The sequence below is a fragment of the Myotis brandtii genome, unplaced genomic scaffold (assembly GCF_000412655.1).
Source record: "Myotis brandtii unplaced genomic scaffold, ASM41265v1 scaffold85, whole genome shotgun sequence".
Taxonomy (NCBI): domain Eukaryota; kingdom Metazoa; phylum Chordata; class Mammalia; order Chiroptera; family Vespertilionidae; genus Myotis; species Myotis brandtii.
In genome coordinates this window covers 529,082-549,945 of record NW_005371454.1, presented here as the reverse complement: position 1 = coordinate 549,945, position 20,864 = coordinate 529,082, and the positions used below count along the sequence as shown (strand labels likewise).

At 40.2% G+C, this 20,864-nt stretch overlaps 1 pseudogene; it reads left to right on the top strand.

The window, feature by feature from the left end:
- Positions 1-5,625, top strand: part of LOC102262885 — a 25,005-nt pseudogene extending 19,380 nt beyond the window's left edge.
- Positions 5,626-20,864: the final 15,239 nt, after the last annotated feature.

Sequence of the window (20,864 nt, the reverse complement as noted above, 5' to 3'; positions counted from 1 at the left end):
AGCTGAGAGGCCGGCAAGTTAGGCGGGGAACGTTGGAGTCCGCAGTCACTGGAGCAAGCAGGCCTCCCTGCTCGCTTCAGTGCCTGGCTGCCGGCCGCCATCTTGGCTGACAGTTAATTTGCATATACTCACTGATTAGCCAATGGGAAGGGTAGCAGTCGTACGCTAATTACCATGTTTCTCTTTTATTAGTGTAGATAGTGAGTATAGCCAGTAGAATATTTGAATGTCAAATTCTTATTTAGAAGTATAAGACTTCGCCCTGCTGGTGTGGCTCAGTGGTTAAGCATTGGCCTATCAACCAGGAGGTCACAGTTCAATTCTCTGTCAGGGCCCATGCCTTACTGCAGGCTTGATCCCCAGTGAGAGGTGTGCAGGAGGCAGACGATCAATGATTCTCTCTCATCATTGATGCTTCTATCTTTCTCTTCCTCTCCATTCCTCTCTAAAATCAATAAAAATGTATTTAAAAATAAAAAATAAAAGCATGAGACTTCCAGTTTGAATGTATTACCATAAATCAATGTGAAATCTTCATTACAGTATTCTGAGAACTAGAATGTTGACAACCACCTATTTGGGGTGATCTAATCTTCATCTGGTCTATGGACATAGTGATGATCAGAATCAGAATAAACTAAATAAACACAATTAAATAGTCAATAAAAACAATCTTTGGCCTCCATTTTTATGAAATTGCTCTCATCAATTATTTTTGTTTCATATACTAAAAGGTATGTTTCAGAAAGTTAATTATGGGAAAGGTCTTAAAGGTCTAAAGTACAGATACATTCCGTTTTAGGTCCTAATACAACAAATAAAAACTAATATTTATTGAAGACTTATTTCATAAGTTATTCATATTTTAGCCATTGTATTTAATTATACCCTTAAACTAGGTATAAAATTGTATCTCCCTTTTCAGTTAGGTTAAGTGACTTGACGAAGATTACACAGTAGCACGTCTCATATTAACTGTTTAAATGAAGATCCTCAATGTCTTAAAATACAGACAGGTTCTAAGTAACTATAAAACAAGTGAGTAAGTGAATTAACTCAATGAAATGTTTAATTTTCTGCTTGTCATTAACTAGAGTTTATAATTTTTAAAATAGACTTTATTTTTTAAAGTAGCTTTGGATTCACAACAAAATTGAGAAGAAAGTACAGAAAGTTTCCATATATCCCCTTGTTCACATATGTGTACAACCTTCTCAAGTATCAACATCCTGCACCAGAGTGGTACTTTTGTTACAATTGATGAACTTACATTGACACATCATTATTACCCAAAGTGCTTAGTTTACATTAGGATTCACTAGTGGTGTTGTACATGCTATGTGTTTGGACAGATGTATAATGACATGCATTCACTATTGTGGTATCATACAGAATAGTTTCACTGTCCTAAAAATCCTTTGTACTCTGCCTATTCATTCCTCCCTTTGACTAAACCCTCTTAACCACTGGTCTTTTTACTGTCTCTATAGCTATGTCTTTTCCAGAATGTCATATACTTGCAATTATGCAGTAGGTATCCTGTTTGTATTGGCTTCTTTCACTTAGTAACATACATTAAAGGTTCTTCTATGCCTTTTCATGATTTTATAGTTCATTTGTTTTTATTGCTGAATAATGTTCCATTGTCTGGATGTAACACAGTATATCCACTCACAGATGTTCTAATTTTAAACATATAAATTAAGCAGAGGAGTGAGGGTCTAAGTAACTCTTGAGTAAGTATAGACCATTGGCTCAAGTATACATCATTCATGCAACTCTTCAGGGTTAGTCCTGCATGGTTATGCTCCAGATCTTTAAAAACTCTACCCATTATTTGAGCTCATGAATATAAATATATACTTGCTTGAACCAGGATTCATCAAACAATGAATTCATTTCTGACAGCAGTTTCAAAGGAAATGTTGTGAAAGAATATAGTTGTACTTCAAGGCAGCAACCCTAAGATATCATACTATGTCTGTATAAATCTTAGTTTTTCCTCAGTTATCTAGTAATCAACCACATAAAAATAAAAATCTCGAAGTATATACAAATACATAACACTCCTGCATTAATTAATCATATTATCAAGATTGCTCTTGGTTTATTGAGCACCAAAGGAAACATATCTGGCAGTTATCAAATCACTTTAATGACTAAATGTGACAGATTAGAAAATTCAAGCCTTAAAATTTATTTTAACAATTGATGTCTTTTTACATTTCTTATTTATTATTTATTTGTTTGCTTATTTTTATTGTTGAAAGTATTACAGATGGTCTCCCTTTTTCCCCAATGACCCCCTCCACCCCGCACCCACCACCACTGAGGCCTTCACCGCATTATTTTCTGTGTCCAGGGGTTACACATATATGTATGTAAGTTCTTTGGTTAATCTCTCCCACCCATCTCCTTAACCCACTTCCCTCTGATATTAATCAGTCTGTTCCATGTTTCTATGTCTCTGAATCTGTCATTTGTATATCTTCTTTCAAAAAATGTCTATTCATTTCTGAATTAGGTTATTTTTTATTATTTAGCTTTAGAAGTCATTTTATATATTATGGATATTAATCCATTACTATATATATAATTTGCAAATATTTTTTCTCATTTAATGATTTGTCTTTTCATTCTGTTGATAGTGCCCTTTGACACAGAAAAGGTTTTAATTTTTATGAAATCCAAAGTACCTATTTTTTTTTGTCTCTGTTTTTGTTATATATCAAATAAATCATTGCCAAATCCAGTGCTTAGCTTCCCTCCTATGTTTTCTTCTCAGAGTTTTATCCTTTTTATTTTTTGAATCCATTTTTACTTAATTCTTATACATGATGTAAAGTAAAGGTCCATTCTTTTGCATGTGGATATTCTATTTTCCTAACATTATTTGTTAAAAAGAATGTCTTTTCCCCATTGAATGCTCTTGGTACTATTATCAAAAGTATTTGACTATAAATTTGAGGGTTTATATCTATGTTCTTTATTATATTTCACTAGAGGCTTGGTGCAAGAAATTCGTACACTCAGGGGGGTCCCTCATCCTGGCCTGCGTGCTTTCGCAGTCTGGGAGCTTTTAGGGAATGTCTGACTGCCAGCTTAGGCCTGTTCCCCAGGGTACATCCGTAGCACTGCCACGGAGGTGGGAGAGGCTACCACCACCACCACTGCGCTTGCTAGCCGTGAGCCTTGCTTCTGGCTAAGTGGCGCTCCCCCTGTAGGAACACACTGACCACCAGGGGACAGCTCCTGCGTTGAGTGTCTGCCCCCTGGTGGTCAGTGTGCGTCATAGCGACTGGTCGTTCCGCTGTTCAGTCAATTATATAGGATGTCATCTGCAAATGGAGATGGTTTTATTTTTGTCCTTCCATTTTGATGCCCCTTCTTTCTTTTTCTTTGCCTTTTTACTCTGGCCTTTTAATATTTTTTTTCATCTAATTAATAATGGTGAAAAAACTCACTCAGAATTTTAAGTTAAAGATTCTTAAATATTTTAAGAAAAATATATGTACCATAGATGGACTTTCATATATGAAACAAACGTAAACCTTAAATTCAAAAATTTTGTAGTTTTTATGAAAATTTATTTCAGTACCAAGCATTTATAATCCGACAGGCAACTTAAGAAACAGGAACAAGGTGGGGTTCAGTGCGTTCCCAGCAGCATGGGTGGGCAAGGGGCAGGTGGGAGGCTGTGCACAGAAGAGGCACTGATACCAGAAGGCCAGCCACAGAGAAGAGCAGCAGGCGCAGCCTGTCCCAACATTTCTGGGTCTCCGCAGATGTGAATCTGATGGAGCAGCCAGGGAAGGTGAGCAGCCTCTGCAGCAGCAGCAGCAGTAGGGGAGGCTCATCTGTTTGGGCCATGAGGAAGCTGAGTCACAGGTCCTCCTAAGGAAAGGAGAATGGACTATGTGGTGGAGGAGAGGTTGTGACCTTTCATTCCCTGGCAATAGATTGGTCTCTGGAGGTCACTGTAACATTATAGTGGATGAAACATCTGCTCCAGTGTTGCTGGAAGATATCAACACCGATGGAATAGTAATTAACAAGCTGGAGGGAGTTAAGAAGCAGACTTACTTGTCCTTAACAGGTGGGAATGTCGTCTACTTGGTTGGTGTACAAGAAGAATGATCCAGAACACAACGTGGCATACCTCTAGGAATCTTTAAATGAAAAACGAGGCATGACACATGTCTCCTTTGACGCTAATAAAGAAAACATGTTCCACATAAACAAAGATACCTCAGGTGCAGGGCGAGGTGACTATCCCTAGGTTCTGCCATTGTCACCCACCACTCATGCATGCTTTGAGGAACCCCAGGCATCAGCATCAATGTTGGAACTCTTCCCCTAGGCCTCTACCTCTTCCATAGAGCCCACTACAGGGCAAGCACTGCCATCCAGCTCTGCCTGCAGGGGTGAGGCACTTTTCTGGAAAGGGTGTGGTCCATTGTGACAAGTGATGAAACCTCCAAGGATCCCTTCATCTGTCCCAGACAGAGAGGGAGCATTCTTTCCTCCATCAGAACTGCATGATAGGGAGGGTCTGAGGCCCATTAAGAAGAAAATGAGAGGAGACAAGGAGCCTGACCTGACCTGAACATGCATTTGTTGGTCACAGACCAGTTTAGGGACACCCACAGTATCCTACAGGGTGAAGCCAGACAAGAAGGAAGAAGACGCTCACATGCATCATCTGCCAGGACCTGGGGCACAACTGTGTGAGCCTGCAGCCCTGAATGCACACCTTCTGCTCAGCCTGCTACTCGAGCTGGATGGAGCACTCTACGTGCAGCAGTCGGTGGAGCGGATCTGTAAAAACCACATCCTCAACAACCTGGTGGAGGCGTACCTTCTCCAGTACCCAGACAATAGCCGCAGTGAGGAAGATGTGCGGAGCATGGCCACCAGGAGCAAGATCACGCAGGACATGCTGCAGCTCAAAGTCAGGAGGTCTTTCTCAGACAAGGAGGGCACTTTCGGAGGAGCTGTCAGATGTAGACAGCCAATCTTGGGATGTCAGCCAGCCTTGGTCCTGTGCTGACAGTGCCCCAGTACTGAAGACAGGGGGCGGGGGGGGGTAGCGGGGACCCTTCCCAGTGAGCAGGGAGCTCCGCAGGCCTCTGGGGACACATCATCAAAGCCTGCCAGTCTCACAACAGCCCAGGATTATGTGTGTGCCCTGCAAGGAAGCCATGCCATATGCACCTGCTGCTCCCAGCACACGCCCAACTGGAAGATGCAATGGAAGCATGAACAGGACCCCCGCATCACCCACCAGCAGTGTACCCTCTGCCTGCAGCCCTTCTGCCACTGTACTGGGGCTGTGACTGAACTGGCTGCCTGGGTCGCCTGGCCCTCTTCTGTGCTCAACGTGGGCTTCAGGTGGCTTCACAGGATGCTGAGCAACAACAACTAGGAGTCCGACATCCTGAAGAATTACCTGATGGCCAGTGTTTTAACCTGTTGACTGAAAGCCTGGTGGCCCTTCAGAGGCTTGGGAGTATGAGGGTCAATGACAGTGTGTTTCAGGAAATATCAAATATGAACATTTTAAGGGCATTTTACAGATCCCCTCAGGGCAAGCTGGGGTTCTCTGCATCGGGCACTCTGCCGTGATTTTTCTTCTGTGGAAGAGACCCTCCCAGTGAAGCCCCAGCAGCGGCCTGCGGGGCCTGGCACATGACCTTCCTCTGAACTCTGGGCCACCAGAAGCGCATCAGTCAGCACAGCCATAAGCTTTCAACTCCTGAGATCGTGCCAAGCAGGTTTGCTTTCCCACACTCTGATTAAAACGGATGCCTCTCTTCAAGAGACGTTTCATGGGCCCTGATGGCGTGGCTCAGTGGTTGAGCGTGGACCTATGAACCAGGAGGTCACAATTCAATTCCCGGTCAGGGCACTTGCTCAGAGGCTGAGGGTTTGATCCCCAGTGTGAGGCATGCAGGAGGCAACCGATCAATAATTCTCTCTCATCATTGATGTTTCTATCTCTCTCTTCCTCTCCCTTCCTCTCTGAAATCAATAAAACATCATAAAAAAATAAAAAAAGAAAGTTTCATGGGAGAAAAAGGAAAGTGTGTCAGAAACATTCTGTTATTTAAGGAAAGGGAGCAAGGTCACACCTATAGGCTGTGTAGTGCCCCCCTGGGGAAAGCCATAGCTCTTAGATACTTTAAAAAAATAGGTTTGGTGCTTATCTTCTAACTTAAATACCACGAACTATGGCACAAATAATATAATTTATAGTTTACAAATTGACTAAAATTGGAGATAGTATGGCATTTGAAAGAATAAACATATGTTTCTATTTATTTAAAAAAATCAGCTATCTCAAACTGCTAACCTTGGACACCTGACATTAAGAGCTCAGCGCTGCTCCCAGGACTGGGTAGGTTAGGTTGCCACCACCCCTATCCTGCCGGAAGCACAGTGTTGGTCCTTGCTGCTCCTCTATCACCATAGCTGCAGGCCCCATCCAGCTGTTCCCACGTTCTTTATTCCTTCCTTGGGGCAGTGGCCATGGGTGGCCAAGGTACCAGGCGCAGGTCAGCTCTGGTGATACCCCAATCCTCGGGGAGCAGCGCTTTCCCTCCATGAGCAGGAGGAACCTTTGATTCACTAGTCCTTGCCCTTACCTCCTGTGTTGGGTTTGTCCTGTCATCTGGAATACTTGAAATGTGGTTCTGTGTAAAAGAAAAAAATGTGCTTTTAATCTTTTGTTGAAATCACCTGTTGTGTTTGTTTGCAAAATTGTAATTTCTTTGCTTCTTCTCAGGAATATGATTTTCAACTGTTGTCTTGCTCTTGATACAGACCCTGAGAAGTCGCGCCCTGTTTGTGGAAGAAGGCCTCCTTCCTGCATTCCTAATAAACAAGCTGTGTCTGTTTCTCTCTCCTGAAAAAAAAAATAAAAGGAAAAGAAACAGGAACAAAGTAATATGCTGGTTTGCCATTGCTATGATAACCTGCAGAGGCAGATAAAACCCTCACAGAAATTTTAATTCAGATGTCTGAGAATGAGGACACCACATACACACACACCAAGAGGGTATAAAAAAGGTTTATTACTTACATAACTGAGGGTTCTGGAGAGAGCAGGCAGGACTAGCCTCTCAAGCAGTTCTGAAATGGCTTGAGATCAAGGAAAGACGTTATCTGGGTGTTTATTTTGGCTAGGGGTTGGGTGGGGCCCGGATAACAGATCCTATAGAGGAGGGGTTTGCATGGTTTGAATCTCTTGCGTTTGCCAAAGAAGGGAGAACCCAGGTTTTCTTGTCAGCTTTCCCAGATGCGAGACACACTTAGGAGAAGAAAAGATGAGTCATAAAAACTGTCAGTAGTCACAGATCAAAAAAATGGGGTCATTGGAACTGATTCTAGTGTTATACTTTTAACAAAAATACTGCTATGAATATTCTTGTATGCCTTTAAAAACAACAACAACAAAAAACACATGTATATGTTTCTGATGATTATATACTTAGAAGTGGAGTAGCTGGGTCATAGGGTATGTTTATGTTCCATTTTTTTATTTTATTGATTTCAGAGAGAAGAAAGGAGAGGGAAGGAGAAAGAGACAGAAACATCAATAATGAGAATCATCAATCGGCTGCCTCTGGCTCACCCCTTACTGAGGATCTAGCCCACAACCCAGCATGTGCCCTAACCTGGAATCAAACAGTGACCTCCTGGTTCATAGGTTGATGATCAACCACTGAGCCACACCAGCTGGGCTAGGTTCCATTTTAGTAGACACTGATAAGAAATTGTCCAAAGAGGTTGTACAAATTTACGCTCACATCCACAGTCAAATTGAGTCCTGGATGCTCTACATGTTCATCAATACTTGGTATTTTCTTTCTTTTTAAGTTATTCACTCTATTTTGTTTATGAATATTAATATCTACTAAGGTATTTATCATATATTTATAGCCCCAAACATTATTATTATTATTAGTCATTATTCCTACCCACACCAGCATTATATTAAAGGCAAATTTTAAAAGAGATATCATTGTATTGCAAATATCAAGGCACTATGACTTTATATCAAGGCACTATAAATAGAAAATGAACAAATACTGACCATAGAGATAACTTCAGTAACTAATTTCTGTGCTTCTTAGAGTTTTCTTGTCAAATTTCTCAAATATTCACACTCATGATTAGGTTCTAATAGGCACACTACTTTGAATTATTCCTCCTTGGGGCTATTTAAATGCAAATGTCATTACCTCTGATTTGAGCAAATCTCAAAGCTCTGAAGTCAGACCGGGCTCATCTGGCTATTCAAAGGCAGCCCAAGCCAGTGCATCTGCCAAAGGGCAGGATTGCATATGGCTCTTGTGCTTCCAGTGTCTGTATTTAGCTTGTGCCAGGTGCCTTTAGGACAAAGGCCTGCAGTGTGGAACTTCTTGCATATCAGCTTCTATTTGGTTGATTCAAGTTAAGCCAGTGGTTCTCAACCTTCCTAATGCCGCGACCCTTTAATACAGTTCCTCATGTTGTGGTGACCCCCAATTTCATTGTTACAAATTGAACATAATTAAAGCATAGTGATTAATCACAAAAACAATATGTAATACATATATATATGTGTATTATATATGTGTGTGTTTTCCGATGGTCTTAGGCAACCCCTGTGAAAGGGTCATTCGACCCCCAAACGGGTCACGACCCACAGGTTGAGAACTGCTAAGTTAAGCAAAGCTATTCACTTGTAAACTAACATTTCATCCATTCTTCCATGAACCTATTGATCTGTTCTTAACCAAAAAAAGATACACTTCAAATGACAAAATCTAAATGGAGCAAAACCAATCGAGCTCTAAAATCTGCAACCAGACTTGTTAAACATAATCAGTTTTAGAAATGAAACATTTAACCACTTTTAATAATCTGAAGCAGGAACTTCTTTGACACCAGAGCAAAAAAGAGCCCTTCTGGAAAAAGTCCAATCACCATGTTTCAAGATGCTAAATATCTGGTTGGCAACAAAGAAACCCAGCCTTAGTTTTTGGGTCACATTCTTTATGATCTCTCTTCTCTTGCCTACATGGGCACCTGGATTATCTGAAGATCCATTACCATATGGCTGATGGAAGGCCTAAGTGCTCAGTGTTTTCATTGTAGCCCAGAATAATAAAGCTAGACATTTTGGAGTATTTCCTAAGGTTGTCAAACATTGTAAATGTTAAATCTTAAAAGTGTTGTGTACATGAATAACAGTTCTTAAATATTTTCTATTCATTATGTGATACTAAACTCTTGGAAGACTTATTTTTAAGTATAAAATATCACAATGCCTTTATGTAAATGCTGGCTGCAGCTAAAAATATGTTCCAATTTTAACAAGACAAAGAGAAGGTAGTGGTATTTAGGCACTTTTCAAGAAAGAATTAGAAAATAAGGCCAATGATTCTGATGGAAAGAAGTGATACTTGTTAGGGTCACTGAAGGAGGAATGCACAAGGCCAAAAGGGGTAAAGAATTATAAATTTACTAGAGTCCCAGTGCATGAAAATTCATGCACTGGAGGGGGGGTCCCTTAGCCCAGCCTGCCCCCTCTCACAGTCCGGGAGCCCTCAGGGGCCGGAGCCGACCTCTGCTGCTGCCACTGCCAGCAGTGCAAGCCTCAGCTGGCTCTGGTTACCTGAGCCTCAGGCGGCCCTGGGCAGCTGGGCAGCCACCATCTGAGGCTTGCCTGCACCTCAGGCTGGCCCTGGGAGGCTGGGAAGTTGCCATCCGAGGCTTGCCTGCACCTCGGGCCAGTCCTAGGCAGCTGGGAAGCTGCCATCCGAGGCTTGCCTCTGCCTTGGGCCAGCCCTGGGTGGCTGGGGAACTGAGGGGACTGGGGGTCTCCAGAGGCAGGCATGCAGAGCGGCCGGGCCTGCCTAGGGGCGGGCCCAGCCTTGCTGTGCGCCTGCTGCTCCAGCGGGGCTGAGGGGACTGGGTGCTGCCATCTTGTGGCTGTGGGCACTGCCATCTTTGAGGGCAAGGCAGTCAATTAACATATTCCCTCCTTATTGGCTGTGGGTGCCACCATCTTTGCGACATTGTGAGGGTCAATTAGCATATTTCCTCTTTATTAGATAGGATTGTTACATTTGCTAGAAGAAGGGCTGAGACCAAAATGGCAACAGCAGGGCAGAGTAGGGGGAGCAGGATATTTATGCCTCTTGTAAAGGTCAGTCAGGTTAACCGCTGGAACCAGGTGCAGGTGGGGGCCAGGTGTAGGCGGTCCACTGGAAACTGGGCGAGGCGGTTTACTAGAAGCCGAAGGCCATTAATCATGAGACCTATAATGAGAATGACAGAACACTCACCAGAAGGGGTGACAGCCCCAAGCAGGGCATAATGGAGCACATGAATGTGCCTAACAGTACTATCTAATGACCAAGATTGCCTTAACATTCCCTTCAGCCTGATTAAACTTTAGACAGGTTTCTTCCTGATGATAGGCCCCTGACCTCCCTTTCTTAGAGTATTTGCTTCAGAAAACTATAAATTATAAATTATTTTCTTGCTCCTTTGAAATGTATGTAAATCTTCTTCCAGTCTCACTCCAGTTTTACAACCCCAAAAATATCTTGCTCAAGGACCTGAGAAGCATTTTTTGAAATGTAAATACCAAAAATGATAGGATGAGATCACCCCTAGCTCCCAGTCTCTGTGGAAAGGTAGGAGCTTAACTTCAATAGGGGTCAATTAGCAAACACAGATGGCCTAATCATAGTGAAGAATATTTACAAACTCAGGAATAACTCAAGTGTGTTCCACACATCCCATTGATTAATCTCCTCCCTAATATCCTCTAGTACTTTTCTACTAGCTCTTTCCAGTGTTGAAAAACTCTCCCACCTTTTATTTCAGCAAGTTTGAGTTCAATCTCTCTCCCTTATTGCAATAGCCTAACTAAAGACTTCATTGCCTGTTTAACTTTGGTGCAATTTTGGCTTCAACACTACATAATGATGAAGATGATAGCTTAATTCTAAAATTGTCATCTCATCTCACTTCCTCAGTAATTATTTACTGAAGAGGTGCAGAAAAACATAACCTTACCTTGACATGTATAATATGCTAGACCAGTGATGGCGAACCTTTTGAGCTCCGCGTGTCAGCATTTTGAAAAACCTTAACTTTGGTGCCGTGTCACATATAGAAATTTTTTGATATTTGCAACCATAGTAAAACAAAGATTTATATTTTTGATATTTATTTTATATATTTAAATGTCATTTAACAAAGAAAAATCAACCAAAAAAATGAGTTCGCGTGTCACCTCTGACATGCGTGTCATAGGTTCGCCATCACTGTGCTAGACAATGTGTTACCCACATTATTTCATTTATTCCTCCAAATTAGGGTAACCAAATGTCCCCATTTGCTCAGGACTAAAGGATTTCCCAGGACATGGGACTCTCTGTTCTAAAATCAGGAAAGTCCCAGGCAAACCAAGATAGTTGGTTACATTACTCCCAATGTGGCATTGCATTATGCATTACCACCTGATTTGGGGAGGTTTGGAATATTAAGTAGCCTGGTGATACAGTCTGGTTTCATCATCTGAATCTTATGCTCTTAAGGTCTAGTCCAGGGGTGGGCAAACTTTTTGACTCGAGGGCCACAATGGGTTCTTAAACTGGACCGGAGGGCCGGAACAAAAGCATGGATGGAGTGTTTGGGTGAACTAATATAAATTCAAAGTAAACATCATTACATAAAAGGGTACGGTCTTTTTTTTTAGTTTTATTCATTTCAAATGGGCCAGATCTGGCCCGCAGGCCGTAGTTTGCCCACGGCTGGTCTAGTCCAAGCTCTGAGCATTTAATATGTTTGAAACATTGTTGATGATGACACTGGAATTATAAATACATGAGTAACATATCTTGCCATCAAGGAGGTTACATGATGAAATGGCAAGTGTTACAAGATCCCACATAATATAGGTTGAAATGAGGATGCAATCATTTCCCTGTGAAATACTGGAACTACTTCAGAAAAAAATGGTATTTAGACCTGATATGAACAAATGTTATAATAAGGAGTCTTTTGGAAAGCTCCAGATAAATCCTAAAACCTGTTGGCAATAGTATGTTGTGGAAATAAGTGAAGACCACCCCAATGAAAATAAACAGAGACTATTTATTTAGAGCGTACAAGGAGGCATTTGGCAGAGACTCAAAAGCAGGTAGGAGAGCTGAAAAGCTTTGCAGTTTACAAAAAGAAAGGTTACAGGTGTGTTCTGATTAGAACTTGTTGGCATGGGGAAACTGGAGGCAGGCCAAGGGGGTGAGTCATCTTATGTTCTTGTTTGGGGAGCATATTTAACTTTCTCTGCTTGGCCCCTTTTGTTTCACATGTAAGATAATAATTACACTTGGATTAGCTATTAGCCCATAATCTCTAACCCAGGCAAGAAACTGACAATTTTTGAATAAAGTTTCTACTCTTGTAAATAAAAGCTGGCATATAATGTGGGAAATATCTGGATGTTTTTAGGCATTGAAACTAAGAAGAGAATAAAGGACACAGACAAATTCCTTTTTTTTTTTGGTCTTTGACACTTATTTTCCTGAAGAATATATATGTTCATGATTTTACAAATGGTAGTTCACTCTGGATCAGAATATTAAGACTGCAGAAGTTAAAATAAATGAAATTGACATAATCATCCAGTTTGAAGCACACAGTGATATGAATGATAGAGTGATATCACTCTATTGATGACAATAACCTAAAGCTAGAAAGACACTATATTGTATATTGCCCTGAGAGTATGAATTTTGAGAGATACTCCTATCAGGACAGCATCAGTGCAATTTCAAATTCATAAAAACAAAAGGTGTACCATGAAAGGCAGCAGCAGTATCCAAGGAATTTGTGTAGAAAGGAGGCAGAATATGGGGTGAGGAGTTACAGAAGATGAAGATTTCAGTATCATGTAAATAACACTATGTCATAAGGTGGCAATAGAGGCAAAGCATGACTCATGAATAGGTTCCATGTACAGGAGAGCATGACAAATAAGAGAATAGACCAAGTTCAGTAAAATAATAGAAGCAAATATGTCAGTGGTTCTCAACCTTCTGGCCCTTTAAATACAGTTCCTCATGTTGTGACCCAACCATAAAATTATTTTCGTTGCTACTTCATAACTGTAATGTTGCTACTGTTATGAATCGTAATGTAAATATCTGATATGCAGGATGGTCTTAGGCTACCATTGTGAAAAGGTTGTTCGACCACCAAAGAGGTCGCGACCCACAGGTTGAGAACCACTGAAATATGTAATTGCAACCAAAGTGTAGTTAAACAATAAAAAGATATTATTTCACAATTTTTTATGTGATGTTAACCCATTCTTCAACATATATATGGAAAACATATAGAACTTTTAACACAAAAGCATTCATGCTGTTATATGTTAAGTTCTCCCCTGACACTGGAGTTATAAGAATTCCCCTGTAATAACTTGAAGACCTCAGGAAATTGGGAGTGGATGTGGATAAGACTTGAAAGCATGATAGAGAGAATAAGCATATGAACAAAGTATGCTCAATCTTTTGTAAGAAGGTCCTCTGGGGAAATGCCTTTTTGGTTAACTAGAAACATAATATGGTCATCATGTTTGTTTCCAAATTAGTTTGTTTTGCTTTTAACTTTAGAGCTGAGTGTCTCTTCCTTCCACTCTGTAGAAACATGATGCCTATTGAGCTCTTCTCCCTCCATCATGAGTTTTAAGTACCAACATAGAAGAATGGATGATATTACCCAAAGCTTGGTCATTCTACCACATGCTATTTGGACTGTTGCTGAGTTCCTTAATAGCATTCTTTAATGAAATTTAGGAAAATTGATGAAAAACTTGAGTTAGGACTTAAAATAGCAAAGAAGTTTAAAATGATAATAAATTATATATTGGCTTTGTGCTGGGAGGGGCAAAGTGTAGTGTTATAAAGGCAAGGGGCAGCTTGGGTCAAGATAAAATTGCACAGAACAGAAAAGATAAATCCCTCATACATTGAAGTTAAAGTAGTCATGGAAAAATTGAATCCACAGATAATAGAATATGGGCAGGAATACTAAAGGTACAAAACAGCATAAAAAACATAATATTTTAAAATACTAAAAAAATATAGGTCTTATTCCAGAATAGTTATATTTTATATATATTACAACAAGTTAAAAATATATGGAACTGGAGGCAAGAAATATTCATTAATTTACTGGGATCCAATATTTATACTCAAAAGACTCATCAGGACTTTCACTTCTTAACCAAAATTTTATACCAATTTTGGACACACTTCCATACTATTGAAATAGCTATTCCAGATAAATTTAAATAAAATTTAACAATTTACTCAAATCACATAGCTAGTAATGGTAGAAATAAACTTAGATTAAAAAAAATTTTGTTAATCCTCACTTGAGAATATTTTTTCCATTGATCTTTAGAGAGAGTAGAAGGGAGGGAGGAGAGAGAGAGAGAAACATTGATGTGAGAGACATATCAATTGGTTGCCTCCTGCACACATCCCGACCAGGGCTGGGGATTGAACCTAAAATCCAGATGCATACCCTTGACCGGGAATCAAACTTCTGACCCTTCGGTGCCAGGGGAAGTGCTCTAACCACTGAGAAACACAGGTCAGGCTAAACTTAGAATTTGATATAATATGTGGCATATCAAATAACTAAAAAAGACCTTGTAAAAGTATTAACAGTTAGAAAAATGGCTTTTCTATTATAAACTACTAGGAAACTGAACAAATACATTAGAGAATTATTTCAGACATTGGTCTACAGATAGTGCAGGATTAAAATAGTGTAATGATGTGACTCCTTATGATGTTTGAAGCTTTTTGACACTCTAAAGTCTATAAAAACACACAAAGATTTTTCACCCTTTCTTACATTCTTTGAAATCTTGATTCAGGGAAGGTTTCTAAAAGAAGCATCTGCACCCTGAAAATACATTTGTCTAATAAAGATACTAATTTATTTTTACTTGGCAAAAGTCTTAAAGTGATTTGTACCCTTCCACCTTAAATAAACTAAATTTTGTCATTGAGGTAGATTTTAAAAACTATATTCATTTTATTAAAATTTATTATTTTGACAGTTTGTCAGAAGCACATTCTTTTTGTACAGCTTTGTTTTCATTTCTGGTAAATCATGTAAAATTGTCTTTCAAGAGTGATAAAAAGCCTCCCAATTTGTTGAACATAGTGCAATTTATTAAACTTATGTTTCCTTGATGTGTACTATTTAAGACATCAAATTCAAGAGCTTGTATCTTATCAGCAGTTTTACCCTGGGTACCTCATCTCCCCGGTCATTTAATGATGCTATCCCTGATAATGTAGTGATGCTTAACAAGCTGGAGACTATAGGTATCAGGTAGTAGAGTTCTGACACATATATGACAGAATTATTAGCTTTTCCTATTAAATATGTCTACCTTAAAGTGATTTATAGTGCAACAAATTAGAATCTAATAGTGAAATGCCTGAGCACCCAAGAGTTATAGCGATCAGTTATTGTATAGAACTGTGATGGAAGGTCTGTTCTATTTGAAAATTCTATCAAAGGATCTTTCACTTCCTACAGGAAGAAAAGGACCTGCTTCAAGAGTTCAGCCAACTTGAGTTTATGCATATAAATCATACATTTTCCTGCTATAATAAAACACTTTCAAATCTCTTGGAAAGATTTATCAAGATTAATCTCAATTAACAAAATTTTCTGACATATTCTTGAATTCTCCCTATGAAAATTTCTGATGATTGATTGCATGTTTAATAAACAATATACATTACAGCTGTCAGCTTCTTGCTAAAACTCGATTTCCCCTCTGGTAATTGTGTGAGGGAAGAGACGTGTTATTGCATTTCTTGTCAGTATTTCCTTGAAAGTTGTTTTATGCAAAGACAGTCAAACTCACGAGACTAAGTCATTCATGGGCCTGCAGCCAATATAAGTGCTTGGTGTACTGCTGAGTGCCTTTGCACACTTACCTCACTGAAGATGAAAACTCTACATGGTTGTTCACCCTCAAGACTCCGTAAGACAGACCGCCTGAAATCAGGTTTTTTGAAAACTGAGCTTATGTGTTTTATCTTCTTTGAGTAGTTCTCACTGTCCCTGTGCTCTAAGGACATATCTTTCACTTTGGGACAATGCTCCTTTAATAGTGGAGTTATACAAAAGAGTATAGACTTCCCTTCCTTCCAAAGACTTCTGTTATTCATATTGTAAAAGGGAGAGCACAGAGCAGTGATGGGGAACATCTGGCTTGTGGGCCACATAAGGCCTGCAAAGTCATTTGGTCTGGCCCTACCCAAGGCATTATGGGTGAGTTAATTAAATGTTTGACCACATTTAGCAGGTTAATTTTTAAGTTGATAATTTTGTATGCCCCATAAATGGTGTTATAAATAAGAAAATGGCCCTTGGTAGAAAAAAGGTTCACTACCCCTGGCATAGAGGTATCTGTACCTTGTTTAACTATGTAGCAGTAAAAATTACAATTCAAACTCAGCCCTATCATCTTAAAAAAAGAGAATGAATATTAATTAGTAAATTATTTAGAAATTATTTACTCAGTACCAGATGTGTATAGTCGATTATTCTAGAAACTAAAACTTCCAGTGAGAGTTCAGTCAAGGATGGGATATAACTAAAGGCACTTGAAAACAAGTGTATGTGTGTGTATGTGTTTAATATGGTTTAAACTTATGTGATTTAAATAACTTATAATGTCCTTTTATATACTCTCAGTTGGTAAAACTTTTCCAGTTCCAGCTCCTCCTGCCTTCCTGCCCCTGGCTCTTTTTCTTAATATCGAATCTTGGCAAAGCAGAAAGGTTAAGGTCCTTATGGCCAAAGCCTGTTCTCTTCTTTGATATGTGGGGCAGTGCCTTCTACTCATCTGACTATAGCTTACCCACTTTAACTAAAGTGGCTCATGTGGCTCAAGTCTACCTTACCTTAATCAAGTTTTGTTGGTTCTCCCTGGCTGATTTGACCTTATCAGAGACTCTACTAACTATATAACCATAAACATCAGATATGATACTCATACAGCATCTGTACTGACTTTGGAGTCAAGTCCTAGCCTCTACGTGAGGAATCACCTCTCACTTCATGAACCACACACAAGGCCAACTGGCACTCAATAAAATGTCCCAAATATACAGGGATTGAAGGTGGCTTGGAAAAGATAAACTTCGGAGCTCCATTCTGGTGACGGTTGATACACAACACCTTTTCTCATTAAATTACCCTGGAATATATCTAGAGCACCAAATTGGCAACAGCATCTTAAGATAAAGATCAATGAGACATTGAAATAAGATCAAAGTGTAATTTCATTAACTGCATTTCCAAGGGGGATGAAGTGAGAAACAAATATTTGTTTTAAATAGAAGAAGAAAGATGACCCTAAAATGGAATTAAACTAATCCCAGGGTACCAGGCTACAGTGACCAGAATAGTTTGTCTCTGTTTCCCTGCCACAGGAAAAGAAAATCTTGAACCAATCATAATCCTTTCCTCTCCCTTCTTCTTTTATCTGTCACCTATTCTGGGTTTAATCAAAATGTTTCAAATAAAAAATTTAATTAAGGTGATATCAGCAAAGTGGAGGCCCAGGAAGTCCCAATGCTTGTCTCCCCCACAAAAAATAAAAACTGAAAAATGATAAAAAAAAAACAGCTCTGGGAAAGTTCTGTATTATAATGGAGAAGCAGCAAAAACTACAGAGCTAAAAACCAAGGATGGCCACATAGTAAAGCATAGAAAGCATTTTACCTGTATCACCCCATCCCCAGTCCAGAGCAGCTTGGCACTAAGAGGGATCCCTCAGAGTGATTTCACTCCACCTGGAAAAGAAGAGCAGTAGAACCCCAGGGAACCTCACCACTATGGATAATTGCAGCCTTTACTACTACCACCATAGTCTTCACCAATGCTAAACCTAGCTGACTGAGCTGCCCAGAATCCCTGCTGCTACATTTCCTCCCAAGGCAGCAGTGGTCACTGTAGTGATCCTGCCTCAAGAGGCCCCATTGCTGCTGTGACCCTGCTCTCTGGGTGCTCTCTGGGATCAGGATTTTACAACACCTCACCATTTATGGAACCAGAGTGCCCACTGTCCCGTGCACCACACCCAGGTCCCAAGTCGTGGATTTGACTTGCCATCACCAGGGCTGGGCTGCTGCTACTCTATGCCCCACCTCTGAGTCCTAAACCATAACTTTGACTTTGATCACTGAGGCAGCACTGCTGCTGTTCCACATCCCATCCTTCGGGTTCTAAATTGTGGCTTTGCCCCAACTGCACTGGAACTTAACTGTTGCTATTCTGTAAATGTACCCTGAGGCCAGAGGCAAAACTTAGACCTACCATCCCCAGGGTGTGCTGCTATTGCAACCTGCCACCTAGGCCCAAGCTATTGCTGCACTCTGTTATCCCAGGGCCTGTGCCAATTCTGTGTCACCTCACCTTCACCCTAGGGTCTGCGTCACTGTGGAGATGTCTACAGGGGATTTGTACAGGCTGGCACATCAGAAACCAGTGCCACTGCCACAGCAAAGTGTGCCTGTGTCTCAGAACGCAGGTGCTGTGGTAGTTTTGCATGTGCCTGAACTCAGGCCCAGCTCCACTACTGCTCTGACTGCCAGTATACCACCATCAACTGCAAGACCTCCACAGTATTGGCCACAAAATCCCTCACAGTCTTTGCTGACATTGACCTCAGCTGATGGAGATGCATGTAGACTACACCATTGTGCTCTCCCAGAAACCAGAGATACTGCACCCAACCTAGCTTGTGCCCTTGGAGCCACCTTCAAGGGTAAGTTTTTCCCAACTGAAGCCAGTCTGAGAAGGTTTAAAGAGGTAACTGCTGCGCTCAAATGTGCAGACATTAACACAAAGCCATTAGAGACATGAAAAAACAAGGAAATATGACACCATCAAAAGGACACAAATAATTTTCCAGAAACAGACCCCCAAGAAATGGAGATGTGAGTTATCTAAAAATTATTCAAATAATTATTTTAAGGAAATTCAGTAAGACTCAAGAGAACACAAAAAAACTCAATGAACTCATCAAACAATGCATGAATAAAACAGGAGTTCAACAAAGCAATGTAAATCATAAAAAGAACCAAATAGAAATTCTGAAGCTAAAGAATAAAATGTATGAAATAAACAAACAAAAAACAACAAAATAGAGTAATTCAACAGTGGCCTCAATCAGCCAGAAGAAAATATCTGTGGAATTAAAAACAGATCTCTTGATATTATCCAGTTGGAGGAGAAAAAAGAAATAAAAATGAAAAAGAATGAAGAAAGCCTTTGTAAGTTATGAGACCCCATAAAGAAAACCTATATTTGTGTTAAGGAAGTCCCAGAAGGAGAAGGAAGGGAGAAAGGAACAGTAAACTTAGTTACAAAAATAATGGTTGAAAACGACCCAAATCTAGAGAGAAATATGGCTATCCATGACTCAACCCAAAGAAGTCTTCACCAGGACACATTATAATTAAACTCTCAAAAATAAAACAGAAAAAGAATTTTGAGAGCAGCAAGAGAGAAAAGATTTATCACATACAAGGTAACACCTATTAGGCCATCAGCAGGTTTTCAACAGAAGGCTTGCAGACCAGGAAAATGTAGGAATATATATTTAAACTACCAACTAAAAATAATTTACCAAGCAAAATTGTCCTTCAGAAATGAAGGGGAAAAAAGGAATTTCCAAGACAAAAACAAACAAACAAACAAACAAAAAAACAAACCTGAGGGAATTTATCACCATTATACATGCCTTATAAGAAATTCTAAAGGGAGTTGCTCAAGCTAAAATGAAAGGATACTAATCTATACTAATAATAGCCTAGGGCTGTCACAACCAGCCGAACGACCATAAGAGCAGGGGGTCCGCAGCAGGGGCAGGCCGCAGCAGACGTCTCTCTGCACACCTGTGCCCGGGGTCTGGTTCAAGTTTCTGATTGTGAGAGGGTGAGTGAGAATGACATAGGCTAAGGCAGTGGTCGGCAAACTCATTAGTCAACAGAGCCAAATATCAACAGTACAACGATTGAAATTTCTTTTGAGAGCCAAAGTTTTTAAACTTAAACTATATAGGTAGGTACATTGTTATTAACTTAATTAGGGTACTCCTAAGGCTTAGGAAGAGCCACAGTCAAGGGGCCCAAGAGCCGCATGTGGCTCGCGAGCCGCAGTTTGCGGACCACGGGTAAGGGACCAGCAGGGGGTTAGTGGGGGTGGAGTCGATCTTGGATGAGCAGGGAGGTGAGGCTGAGCAGAGGGCAGAGCCCTGCCCAGGAGGCCTGTGGTCTGGGTAAGGCAGCCATGGGAGGGATTAGTCCTGGGGATGACACAGGACTTTGGCGTTGTAGAAAGGATAACTTCAGCCATTGAAGATCAAACTGTACACCCCAAATGCTTTTTCTTGGATGGTCCAGATGGTAATGGAAAAACATATCTTTATAAAGTTTTAATACATTATATTAGAGGTCATGGTGGTACTGTTTTACCCATAGCGTCTACAGGAATTGCTGCAAATTTACTTCTCGGTGGAAGAACCTTCCATGCCCAATATAAATTACCAATTACATTAAATGAAACTTCAATTTCTAGACTCGATATAAAGAGTGAAGTTGCTAAAACCATTAAGAAGGCTAAACTTCTCATTATTTATGAATGCACCATAGCATCCAGTCATGCTATAAACGCCATAGACATATTACTAAGAGAAATTATGAATTTGAATGTTGCATTTGGTGGGAAAGTTCTCCTTCTTGGAGGGGATTTTC